This window comes from Chiloscyllium punctatum, chromosome 5, assembly GCF_047496795.1.
Source record: "Chiloscyllium punctatum isolate Juve2018m chromosome 5, sChiPun1.3, whole genome shotgun sequence".
NCBI classification, from domain to species: domain Eukaryota; kingdom Metazoa; phylum Chordata; class Chondrichthyes; order Orectolobiformes; family Hemiscylliidae; genus Chiloscyllium; species Chiloscyllium punctatum.
Window position 1 is genome coordinate 88,272,868 of NC_092743.1, and position 12,623 is coordinate 88,285,490.

The 12,623-nt window shown below is 41.4% G+C and overlaps 1 long non-coding RNA gene across 6 annotated transcripts; it reads left to right on the forward strand.

Moving 5' to 3' along the window:
* The first annotated feature begins 10 nt into the window (after positions 1-10).
* On the forward strand, positions 11-10,016 carry LOC140477211 (uncharacterized). 6 transcript variants are annotated; one of them, XR_011960667.1, is made up of 4 exons: positions 11-293; positions 459-577; positions 1,231-1,282; positions 6,775-10,016. It is a non-coding gene; the product is annotated as an uncharacterized lncRNA (long non-coding RNA). The 6 variants fall into 6 exon arrangements; XR_011960670.1 differs by having other exon boundaries at positions 459-522; XR_011960669.1 differs by having other exon boundaries at positions 462-577.
* The last annotated feature ends 2,607 nt before the right edge of the window (positions 10,017-12,623 follow it).

Here is a 12,623-nt window from a genome sequence, read left to right on the forward strand (position 1 = left end):
CTTTATTTATAGCTTCGCCCGCCGCGTCGCTTCCGGCGGCGCACGCCTCTCCCCTCCACGTCCAGGCCCCGCCCCGGACTCGCCGACCGTCGCCTCACGCCTGTGCAGCTGTTGGACGTCACAATCAAGCGTCCTCCGCGCTTGCCACAAAATAGTCCTATACTTCTCCGAAAGTAATCCCGCGTTGATCGCGAGATTTCACCCCCACCCCCGCCCCCACAGCCACTGCCTTTAACGGATGCCCTGAGGGGCAGGGCAAGCCAGGTCAGACAGGTGAGATAACCACTACACCTGTAAGTATCATCTTTGAAAGGATTTGCTCGGATTTATTTGCACATTTAGTCATCAATTCGTCAAGAACGTATTTTTTTTCTCGTCTATTGCCTTTATTTCGTCCGAAAGTTTCATTTTTTTTCATCTCTCTGATCTATTTTTTATATGTTTTGTATTTGCCACAGCAGGGTGTCAAACGAAAACTTGCAAGAAAAGACAGACGAAATACGGACAGGCATTGCTGTTCCGGTAGCAAAAGCATTTCGATTCTTTAATATACACGCGGAATTGCAGAAAATTTAGGGTACGGGTTAGACCGTTGTTTCTGCGCCGACCCTCTGGAACATTTTGAGTTAGTGTCAATCTCCTGCTGTTCCCCTTTAGCCCTTATGTTGGTTTTGTTTAATCGCAGTACTCATCTTAACGTCCTCATGAATGCCTCGGCTGATCCAGCCTCCACCACACTTTCAGACCGTGCTTTCCAAACCTTAACTACAGTAATCGTTAACATAAAACCAAGAAATGTGGGTGCTTGAAATCTGAAAGTGCTAGACAAACTCAGCAGGCCTGGCAGCATCTCTAGAGATAGAAACAGTTCGTGTGTTCTTGGAGTGGAGAACAAACTTATTGTAACTAATTGCTGTTTGAAATAGTTTCTCCTCACCTCCCATTAGTTTGTTTTGCAAAATACTTTAAATCACCTTGATATGTTGCTCCTTTATCAGAAAATTACATTAAGGCACTTTGCAGCATATGGAAACATTGAGTAGTGATTTAAATAAATTTGGGAGTGGTGATAACTCAAAGATGTAGATTTTAAGAAGAATCTTAAAAGGAGAAAATGCAAAGGGGTTTAAAAAGGAATCAGCTTTATAAATTAATTAAACTATTATGTTTAGTCTTTCTGTCACTAACTTTCTCCCTTTGCAACTGACTCCATCCTCTCCCTGAAAATAGTCGATGGTCAAACTAGACTCTTCACAACTTTGGTACTACATTTGACTCCCAGGTGAGTTCCTGATCTCTCTCTCACTATACCCTTTTGCAGCTAGATATTTAAATTCGTCTCATAATGCCCCCATGAAACATTCTAGGATTTTTAATTATATTGAATCTACAAAATCAGTGTGAGTTATTGGAGTTCCAGAGTATGGGGCTAGATGGTTGGGTGTGTAGTGTATAAAGTTTCAGGCAAGTTGTCGTGCTTATGGAAGTTAAAGGAAAAGTGTCGTTAAGTAGATTTAAAGACCAAAAGGAGAGCTTTAAGTTGGAGGTATTGGCGAATTGCAAGAAAAGTTTAGGTCAGCAAGCAAAAGCACAATGGATGAGTAGAAATTGGTGTAAAATGAGATATGGTTGTCAGGATTTCAGATGAGCAAGGAGTTTGCAGTGGATGGAGGTTGAAATGTTTTTAAGAACATTGAAACAGTCAGGACTACATCTGACAAAAGCCATGATGGACCTTTTTAGACTGAGGTTGAGAAACAAAGCCATGGAGGAGAGATGGAGTAAATGGTGGTTGGATAACATGGTAGTGAACAGTCTTTCTTTCTGCCTCAGCCAGCTGCCAGAGATATGAATAGAATTGGAGAAAAAAACATGGAGTTTTAAGATGTGGACCAAGACAATGGCTTTATTTCCTCATGTTTTAGTGAAGAAAAATGTGGCTATTCCTGTAATGTAACTGATAGGTTTTCGGCTAGTGTATTACATCATTGAAACATTGAGTTATTGATTAGAAATAATACTATTCAAGAATGTAATATTTCCAAGCCCATGGTATATTTTAAAAATCTCAATGTCATAACTGTGACAATTGCAACAGTGCTGCATCTTTTTATTCACTCCCAAAGCCTAACTTTTAATTTCTCAACGTTAAATCCATTCCAAACTCAGAAACATGTGAAACACTTTTCATCAATTTGATTTTAGAAATGTCTTCCAAATAGAAAATTCAGAGCTTAATCCCTACAAAAATGCAATTTGCTGTGACCTTTGCACGAGGATGATCTCCTCGACAAAGTAAATCAACTCATCCAGCAACTCTCAACACAACCTTGGCTTCTCCGTGATATTTTTTGTCCAGCTCATTGAAGGATCCACCATCTTGCTGGTCACTATTAGCTAAAACAGTTGCTTCCTTTTAGAGGAAAAACAAACAGGCCTGTGTAGTCAGCCAGAATCACAAAGCAGCATTGTAAAGCCATCAAAAGTGTTCAAGAAAGGTTTGCACATCGGTCTTGGACCTAATTACCATGATTTCTCAGAGGCGTCACACAATTGTAGTCTGGAAACACTTGAGAACAGAAGTGATCAACTGTATTGTTCTTTTGTGAGATTGCTGATGAGTGCCAAAGTCACTACCTGTTATCTGTAGACATAATTCATAGGGCTACCAACTGTGGAATCGAAAACAATGTGATTTTAAAAATAGTCCAATGATGTATCTCAAGCACACATTAAACAGGTTCTAATGACCTTTCAAACTTTGAAGCCTGAAAATGTAAAGATCCTAACCTGATGACCTATACTATTGAGAATGTCAATGTTTATAGATTGAGAATTGGAATGTGGACACGTTTGAACATTACTTATTGGAAATGATTTATAATGTGATTGCTTGTATCTGGAAAGTCAAAAAATTCAAGGAGACTATGGTCTACTTGTTTTCCAAAACACACAGACTTTGGGAAGCAAAGTTTTAATTAGAGATAAGGGTGAAGATTTATTGATTTAATTGTTAGGTGAGTAGACCTGGAAAATCACAATGGATCTAGGTTGCTGTTGCCTAGAAACAGCCTCTGGTCAGAGATAGTTGATATCAGTAGCAATTATAGCTTGGAGCTGAATGTAGCACTCTATAGCTCTCTGTGAAGCTGTTTTAAAAAAAAAACTGAAAGTTTCAAATATCACAATTCTTAAACATTTCTCAGCTGAATCTTAATTCTAGTCTAAAGATCTTCTGTCCTTCTGTATTTGAAGCAATCACGTCATCAACAAAAATTCAAAGGAACAGTGAGAAATCAAACCATCTTTTACTTGCTCAATTTTGCCCTTTTACTTGGGTTGTTTTTCTTTTCTTTTAGCCTTTATTACTCACAATTCTGCTAAGCTATTATTCTATATGGCTTTGCCCTAACTCTGAATAAATGTGTGCGTGTTTGGGATTCAAGGAGATATCTCTGACTTCCCTTAATATCTGAGTTGAAAACCAGTTTGCAGTCAGTTTGAGTAATGTTTACCTGTAATAAAGTTGTTTTTAATAGCTTAGTGAAAGCCTCTTATTCTTGATAACAACTAGAACAAAAAGAAACAAATTGACCATCTGGTATGTCTCATGGAGTAGTGGGTCTTGATATCCAGTGATACCTTCTGTCAGAGACATGACCGTATACTATCCTGCTCTGTTCTGTCATTGTTTTGTAATTAGTCTTTAGTCTTTACTTGAAATGACTGACTGTAAAATTTAACGCAATTCAACTCTTGGCCACAACAGAAGTTCCTTTTTGAAAACTAAATCTCTGATGAAGATGAAACCACTTGTCCCACCTCACACTGCCAGCAGTAGCTAATCCCAGGAAGGGCATCCACAAATGAATGTCACCTACTAATTGATCAAGAAGATTAGAAGTTTTGACATTTCAACACTTATGAAAATGGTTCTTTTCAGAATAAGTATCCCAAAGTAGGTCTCTTCTGGAGATGTATGCCCAGGGACATGGTACCTCATCTGGGGTTTCTTCTGGGAAGACATGGAATTGTGCTGAGACTGGCCAAACTGAAATTTTTTTCAAAAAAAATTAAAACTTACCCTTTGGAGGCCTCCTAGTCCCAACCCAGCTCCTTATTGTGTAGGCATATCAGGAAATTAATATAATTTCCTGCTGAAGCCTATGGGTAAAAATTGCAACTAGATCCTGATGATGTCATCAGGAACTGACATAATTATCTTAAAAGGACCCCTGCTGGATTTGGGTGGCTGATTCAGTTGCCTGTCTTAGGTACATCCCTGTAGGTTAGCTCTCAGTATTTTCTAGTTAATTAACCCCACTAGGTGATTTTGATGTGCCTACTGCCTGGCTATCTCGCAAGCAATCTAATGTTACAAAATTGGTTGAGCTGTCTCTGACAATTATGAAAATGTAGAGCTTGTTAATGTCAAAATAGATGTGACCTTGATGTCTGCTAATCATACCACTAAAGCGGAGCATTTGGGGAAGGGCTGAAGATTGATCCTTAGGGAGCTCCAGATTTTTACACTGAAGTAGAAGGAGAAGTTTTCCTGGAAAAGCTATATAGGCAATGAGTGAGTTAAGCAAGGGTCGGCCCTCTGAACAGAAGGCATAATTTGTAGGAGGGGACTGGTCAACCATGTCAAAGACTGAAAATACACTGAGGAACAATGCGCCATTAGTATTAGTCTGTGTGTGTCACAGGGTTATATGTGAATTTGTTTTGCTGTTGCAGCAACAGAAATTAATTCAAGCAATGCAAACATGAATTGTGTGAAAATGGACACAGCTGTGGAAGGCAATAACACATTCATAGGCGAAGAGGAAGATAAGATTGAAATGGGGGTGGTATTATGGAAGGACAGTGAATGATAGGTCTTTTTAAGGAAATCGGGTGCAGGGGAATGAAATTTGCAGGTTTGATAATGGGGCACAGTATCTGAGGAGTTGGAACCTTATTAGGACATGACAACTCCTGTGAGTTTATTGCAAGACATTTTCTAAGTAAAATGAAGTCTCATTCATAGCAGCACTTTGAAATCTCAGTGGTTTTTTCACAGGAATTCAGAAATGAGTTTCCTCTTGGGCTAAGACAAATGAACATGATTTCTTGATTACTTTGGGTCCTCTGCTGTGTGCCTTTATCCAAGCAGCAGCCACTACTACACAGGAGAAACGAAGCATTCAGCAGAGACAGAAAGGTTGTGACAACTGAGTACGAGAATAAGATAATTATGTAGCATAGAAGTCCTAGAAAGAGAAAATATGATCTGGGAACTGCTACTGGGCAAATGAGAGACGCAGCAGTGGTGAGCAGCTCTTGAAGTCAGTGGGAAGGGCTTCAGACCAGTATCCACGCTGACTTGAAACAGTGACTTGTTCCAGGAATTAAAGCCCAGATCCAGCTGCTGGTTTTGGAGGAGAAATTTTTACAAGGAATAGCCTTCAGCTTAGTGAGAGTTCTGATTAATGAACATGACACCTAGTTAAAAGATGAGGATGTACTTACTTTAAAAAGTATAAACATAGAAATTAATGCAAATTTAATTCTACCCATCTTAAATATAATTTTTGTGACTTGAATTTTCTGAGACAGCAGTGTTTCTGAAGCTGGATTGTGTAATGGATTAGGCACTAGTTTTTGACCTTTGGATCCTGGGTTGTAGTCCAGCCTAGATGTAATGACCTTGGACTGTTTGGTTCCTCGCTGCATCAGGCTCATATTGCAAGGCTGGATTTAATTAGTGGTGTGAGAAATAGAAAATGTATGAGTGTGTTAGTTAACAAGCCAATGCAGATCTGCAAGAAACTTCACAAGCTGCTTTATCCAGATTCTGAGTGGCAGGTCTGGGACTTGGCATTGGGCAGCCCTGAATCTGGACTCTGAGCACGTGGCTCTGATTCTGATAGTCTTGACAAAATTCGGAAAGGTGAGAGATCATGACATTGCTTGCTGACTCTGGCAGAGCTCCACTGAGAAGCAAAGACCATTAAATGGGCAGGGGAAGGCTGAGATGTCAGCTACTGGGAAGATGTTGTGGAGTTCAAACCCTGAAAAAAGATCCAGCAGAAGGTTTTCTCTCACCTGCCTTCTGTTAAAGGCTCTCAGGGTAAGTGCTGCTGAGCTGGAGAAGAGGAACGATGGTACAGAGGAAAGGGAAGGGGAGTTAATTGCAGCTATCAAGAATGCTTGGAGCTGGGTGGAGCTCCTGTTGTCTCAAGTAAATTGTTAGTCAATAAATAAGCACACTTTTTTCAATGGCAGCAACTGGCTAGGCTTCAGCCACACCTGGAAAAGCTGAGCAGAGCAGGTCTGATGTCTGAGCCCCAGTTGCCCTGAGAAATCAGCTATTAGACCCCACATTAATCTGCACCATTTTAGGCAGATTTCTGGACCTCTGGGAAAATAGCTCATGGTTAAATGTTCTCTAGTTGAGGACAACGTTCCCTGAAATTAGATCTCATTACAACCAAATGGACACTAAAGTGTAACTATATCCAATGTACAGATCATTGCAGCACTGACTGCAGCGGGGGATCTGTTCCATGTGTCACGCAGCTGCTGTATTCAAAGCGCATGTGAATTTGAATCAGCAACAAAACTGTGAATGTTGGAAACTTGAAATAAAACAGATCATGGTAGAAATGCACAGAAAGCTTTGGCAGTGTCTGTGACAAGACAAAATATTTTAGGTCTGAAACTCCTGTTTCTTCTGTTACTCTTCCTTTCACATTTCTTTGCTGATTTGGTATTTCATCTCCCATATAGTTTGAAAGGAGCATCTCTGGAATATGTTGAGCACTTTCCATACCTTGCCAGCCACATCTCTCAAGAAGCTACCTAATGTATAGAATATTCCTATACCAGATGGACTACATGTGAGCGACTACATAAAAGTGCAACAGAAATTTCACCAGCAGTGCATCTATTGATTCAATGAAAGGACAGTCAAGCAGATGCTAGTGTCCTTGATGCCAGCTCTCCAAGTATTTGGGAGAAGTTCCTGCAAAATCAATTACAATTGACAGGACATTGTGACTGGATGGTGGAAAATTGTCACTGTGCTAGGTTCTGTTCTCTCAACTCTCAAATGACTTGTGTCCCAAGGGATAACAAAGAAAAGACCACAAAGACACACAACTTTTCATTGAAGCACAGCAGAATTGGCATTAATGACTGGAAGAGGTGGAAAACTTTCAAAGTGGTGATAACTTGTTCATCAAGCTTTATCACACTTTTGATCCAAATGTTTCAATGGTGAGATAGGGTGGCAGTACAGAAGAATAGGAAAAAGTATATCTTGTATGTTCCATCTCATGTACCCAAGCATGGGTTAAAAGTCAACCTGTTCAGTCACATAATGATCGACAACCGAAACTCATTACCCTAAGGAGATGTCATTGTGTCATAGAGATGTACAGCATGGAAACAGACCCTGCTATCCAACTCGTCCACGCCGACCAGGTATCCCAACCCAATCTAGTCGCCCCTGCCAGCACTTGCTCCATTTCCCTCCAAACCCTTCCTATTCATATATCCATCAAAGACCATTCATATCCATTCATATACACCCCTCAGTCTCCGATGCTCCAGGAAAAACCGCATGAGCCTATTCAACTTCTCCCAATAGCTCAAATTTTCCAACCCTGGCAACATCCTTGTAAATCTTTATTGAATCCTTTCAAGTTTCGCAACATCCTTCCAATTGGAAGGAGACCAGAATAGCATGCAATATTCCAACAGTGGCCTAACCAACATCCTGTACAGCTGCAACATAACCTCTCAACTCCTATCCAATAAAGGAAAGCATACCAAATGTCATCTTCACTATCCTGTCTATCTGTGACTCTACTTTCAAGGAGCTATGAAACTGCACTCCAAGGTCTTTTTATTCAGCAACACTCCCTAGGACCTTACCGTTAAGTGTACAAGTCCTGCTAAGATTTGCTTTCCCAAAATGCAGCATCTCACATTTATCTAAATTAAACTCGATCTATCACTCCTCAGCCCATTGGCCCATCTGATCATTGTAATCTGAGGTAACCTTCTTCGCTGTCCACTACACTTCCAATTATGGTGTCATCTGTAAACTTACTAACTATACCTCCTATGCGCACATCCAAATCATTTGTATAAATGATGAAAGTAGTGGACCCAGCACCGATCCTTGTGGCACTCCACTGGTCACAGGCCTCCAGTCTGAAAAACATGCCTCCACCACCATCCTCTGTCTTCTACCTTTGAGCCAGATCTGTATCCAAATGGCTAGTTCTCACTGTATTCCATAAGATCTAAACAGTCTCCCATGGGAACCTTGCCTTACTGAAGTCCATATAGATTATCAATCTTCTTTGTTACTTCAAAAAAACTCAATCAAGTTTGTGAGACTTGATTTCCCACTCACAAAGCCATGGTGACTCTCCCTAATCGGTACTTGCCTTTCCAAATATGTGTAAATCCCATCTCTCCAATAACTTGCCCACCACTGACATCAGGCTCACCAGTCTATAGTTCCTGGGCTTGTCCTTACTACCTTTTTCTTTAAATAGTGGTACTACGTTAGCCAACCTCCAATCTTCTGGCATCTCACCTATGACTATAGATGCAGATATCACAGCAAGGGGCCCAGCAATCACTTCCCTAGCTTCCACAGAGTTCTAGGGTATCCTTGAGTCAAGGGACAGCTGACAGGTTTTTTTTCTTCCACCTTTTTTAGAAGGCAGCTAATCTGGATCTCATCATTTGCATCAACTTTGTTTCTTTATACATTCTATTGCCACTCCCTTTGGCCTGCACAGTTAAATGTTTTATGTTTTAATTTCCTGTGTTCTCTACCCTTTTGCATAAGATTCCCGCTCTTTCCCTCTTTACACTTGCTTAAAAATTTTTACCTCAAGCAAGATATGCTGCCAGGATGACAAGCCAGTCATGCAGCATGCACAGGTGGTAGAGTTGCATGTGATATTCTAAGGCTAGCAGGTGAAGAATAAAACCAGTGAGACATCGCAGGGGAGTATCAGATCCTGAAATGCTGGTGCAATCTGTAAGAGCTTACTAGGAGCATGTGATATTACACTGCTTCTGGGGGAATCAGTGAGAGCTTTAGCAGCAAGTCAAAAGTGAAAGATGATTTGCCTGAAGTTGTCACCAGGTTCTCTAACTCCACTGGTGGGCAAGGAAGGTTAAGTAGACCCTGTAAGAGTAGAGGAGCAGACATCTGCAGAGTGCAGGGACTCCTTTAGAGTGCTTTTTGCATTAATAACTGTTCCTCAGCCCAACTGATAGTGGCACCAAGCTTCTTGAAGCCATGGAGACAGAGTGGGCTCTTGGACCTTTGGAGGTGAATCTCCATACATTAAAGCTCTCCTGGTCTAAAGAAATTAGAGGATGATTGTCACAATCACTGAAAGCCAAAGAGCTGAAAGATCAGCAGTCTTTGTCTCAGGTGACAACACAGGACATCACCAAATAGGAGCACTTAAAAAAACATCCACAAGCATGGGAAAATATCAATGTAATAACTCTTGGAAGACGATAAGGGTATTCAACAACATAAAAACAGGGCTTCAGAAGATTAAAGATTTCTTAGATTGATTGATTTGTATAATTCATATGAAACTTTTTTGAATCAAGGCCATCTTGCATATCTCTCATTGCACCTTGCTTGATATCTCTTGGTTTTCATCCTATTGTACCTGATTACAATCCTCCTTCGTATCCTTAGGTGAGAAGGTGTCACACTCCAGGTATACTCTGTTCAGAGGTTGTCCATTCCTAGGGCCAGGTTGTGGAGACCACTGCATACCATCATGATGTATGAGATTCTGCTAGATTTATTCAGGCATCATAGAGTAGTGGCAACTTGAATAGTCCTGTACGGCTGTTTGTATATGTTCTCTGCACCCGTGTTTGGGTTCCTCACAGGTGTAAGTAGCTATCTCTTTGGTGTGTGGTCCTTTTAACAGCTTGTATCCATCCTTGTGGTTTCAAATAAACCTGTTGTTCTATAACCTGGACTCATGTGATTTTTGACTTTGTCCATCTTTTGAAAGTATTGAGTTGAGATAGGGGAGAAGGTTAATGTAGAAAAATATTAAATGCCTGAGACTGCCTTAGAATACAGACGTGATGGCAGCTTCAAGAACCACTTGTATAATGAGGATGTGAAAGCATCTCTGTATTGAAGGCTGCTGTCTTGTTAGTGGGAAACTTTGTGTGAACAGCTTTGGCCACAATGAATCTCTGCACGCTGGGGAATCCACCATTGGCCCCAAATCCTACAGCTCTGTGATCTTGACCATCCAGATCAATTAAAAACACACCGTGGCAGACCTTCTTGAATGAATCGCAGTAATGAATTGCATTAGTGACCATTTTGATGTAACAATGAGGGGAAATTGGTAGCTGCCACAGATATCTCTAGTGGATTCTCAGAATGATCCTGAGGTGTAGAGATTTCCAGTTGATGTTTAACAAAGCAGACATTGGGTGGCCACTCCTTCCCATAGGGCTCGGCTCATCAACTATTGTGGCAACTTGGTAATGTCCTTGCTAGAGAAGCATCAATGACAATGCTCCTCCCATGGTTGTAGGAAGATGAGGCTCCCAACCATAAAACCTCTCCAGTCGGTGGTGTTTTTCTGTAGGCAGGAGTCTGATTCTGTTCCCTTCTGCAATCTCCTTTCTCTTATTTCTATTGTCTCTCGTTAGCAGGGTTACACACCCTGTAGTTGCCGCTTTCTCCTTTTCTGATGCCTTGCTTCCCCTTGATAACTCTACTCTAGGTTAAGTTGGCATAAGGAGGGAGGGAGTATTGGGTATTCTAAAAGGAATTAAGGTGGATAAGTCCTTAGGTCCAGATGGGATCTATCCCAGGTTACTGAGGAAAGTGCGAGAAGAAATAGCTGCGGCCTTTCCAGATATCTTTGCACATCCTTGAACACTGGTAAGGTCCTGGAGGACTGGGGAATTTCTAATGTTGTCCCCTTGTTTCAGAAAGGCAACAGGGATAACCCAGGTAATAGACCAGTGAACCTGACATTACTCATTGGGAAACTGCTGGAGAAGATACTGAGGGATAGGATCTATTCCCTTTTGGAAGAAAATGGGCTTATCAGTGATAGGCAACATGAGTTTGTGCAGGGAAGGTCATGTCTTACCGACTTAATAGAATTCTTTGATTTAAGTTCTGGTTTCCTTTCTATCAGAAGGGTGTTGTGAAACTTGAAAGGGTTCAGAAAAGATTTACAGGGATGTTGCCAGGGTTGGAGGATTTGAGCTATAGGGAGAAGTTGAATAGGTTAGGACTGTTTTCCCTGGAGTGTTGGAGGTGACCTTACACTGGTTTATAAAATCATGAGTAGCATGGATAGGGTAAATAGACAAAGTCTTTTCCCTGGGGTAGAGGAGAGTCGAGAACTAGAGGGCATAGGTTTATGGTGGGAGGGGAAAGATATAAAAGAGACCTAAGGGGCAACATTTTCATGCAGAGGATGGTGTGTGTGTATGTATGGAATGGGCTGCCAGAGGAAGTGGTGGAGGCTAGTACAATTGCAACATTTTAAGAGGCATCTGGATGGGTATATGAATAGGAAGGGTTTGGAGCGATATGGGCCAGGTGCTGGCAGGTGGGACTAGATTGGGTTGGGATATCTGGTCAGCATGGACGGGTTGGACCAAAGAGTCTTTTCTGTGCTGTACATCTGTATGACTCTAAGTGACAAAGTTGATTGATGAGAGAAGGGCTGTATATGTCATATCCATGCACTTCAGTAAGGCGTTTGATAAGGTTCCCTATGGTACGCTGATGGAGAAAGTGAAATTACATGGGGTGCAGCGATGGATAAAGAACTGGTTGGGCCATAGGAGAGTAGTAGTGGAAGGGAGTTTCTCAAAATGGAAAATTGTGCTGGGAACACTGTTTGTGATATACATAAATGATTTGGAAGAAAGTATCTGTGGTCTGACTAGCAAATTTGCAGATGACACTAAGATAGGTGGAGTAGCAGATAGTGAAGGGGACTGTCAGAGAATACAGCTGAGTATAGATAGAGTGGAGAGTTGAGCAGAGTAATGGTAGATGCAGTTCAGTCCTGGCAAATGAGAGGTGATGCATTTTAGAGGATCTAATTCCAGTGTGAACTATACGGTAAATGGAAAAGTGCTGGGGAAAATTTATGTACAGAGAGCTCTGGGTATTTAGGTCCAATGTTCCCTGAAGGTGGCAACACAGGTCAATAGAGTCACGATAGCATCATTTAACATGTGTCTAGACAGATACATGAATGCCCATCTGGATCTGGATCAGCGCAGGCTTGGAGGGATGAAGGGCCTATTCCTGTGCTGTAATTTTTTCATTCTTTGTTCTTCTCTTTAAAGGTCTCTTAGCAAAGTGGATCAGTTACATGACAAGTAGCTGCATTCTTAGACCATAAGACCATAAGACATAGGAGTGGAAGTAAGGCCATTCGGCCCATCGAGTCCACTCTGCCATTCAATCATGTCTGATGCGCATTTCAGCTCCACTTACCAGCATTCTCCCCGTAGCCCTTAATTCCTCTAGACAACAAGAACCTATCAATCTCGGCCTTGGAGACATTTAGCGTCCCGGCTTCCAC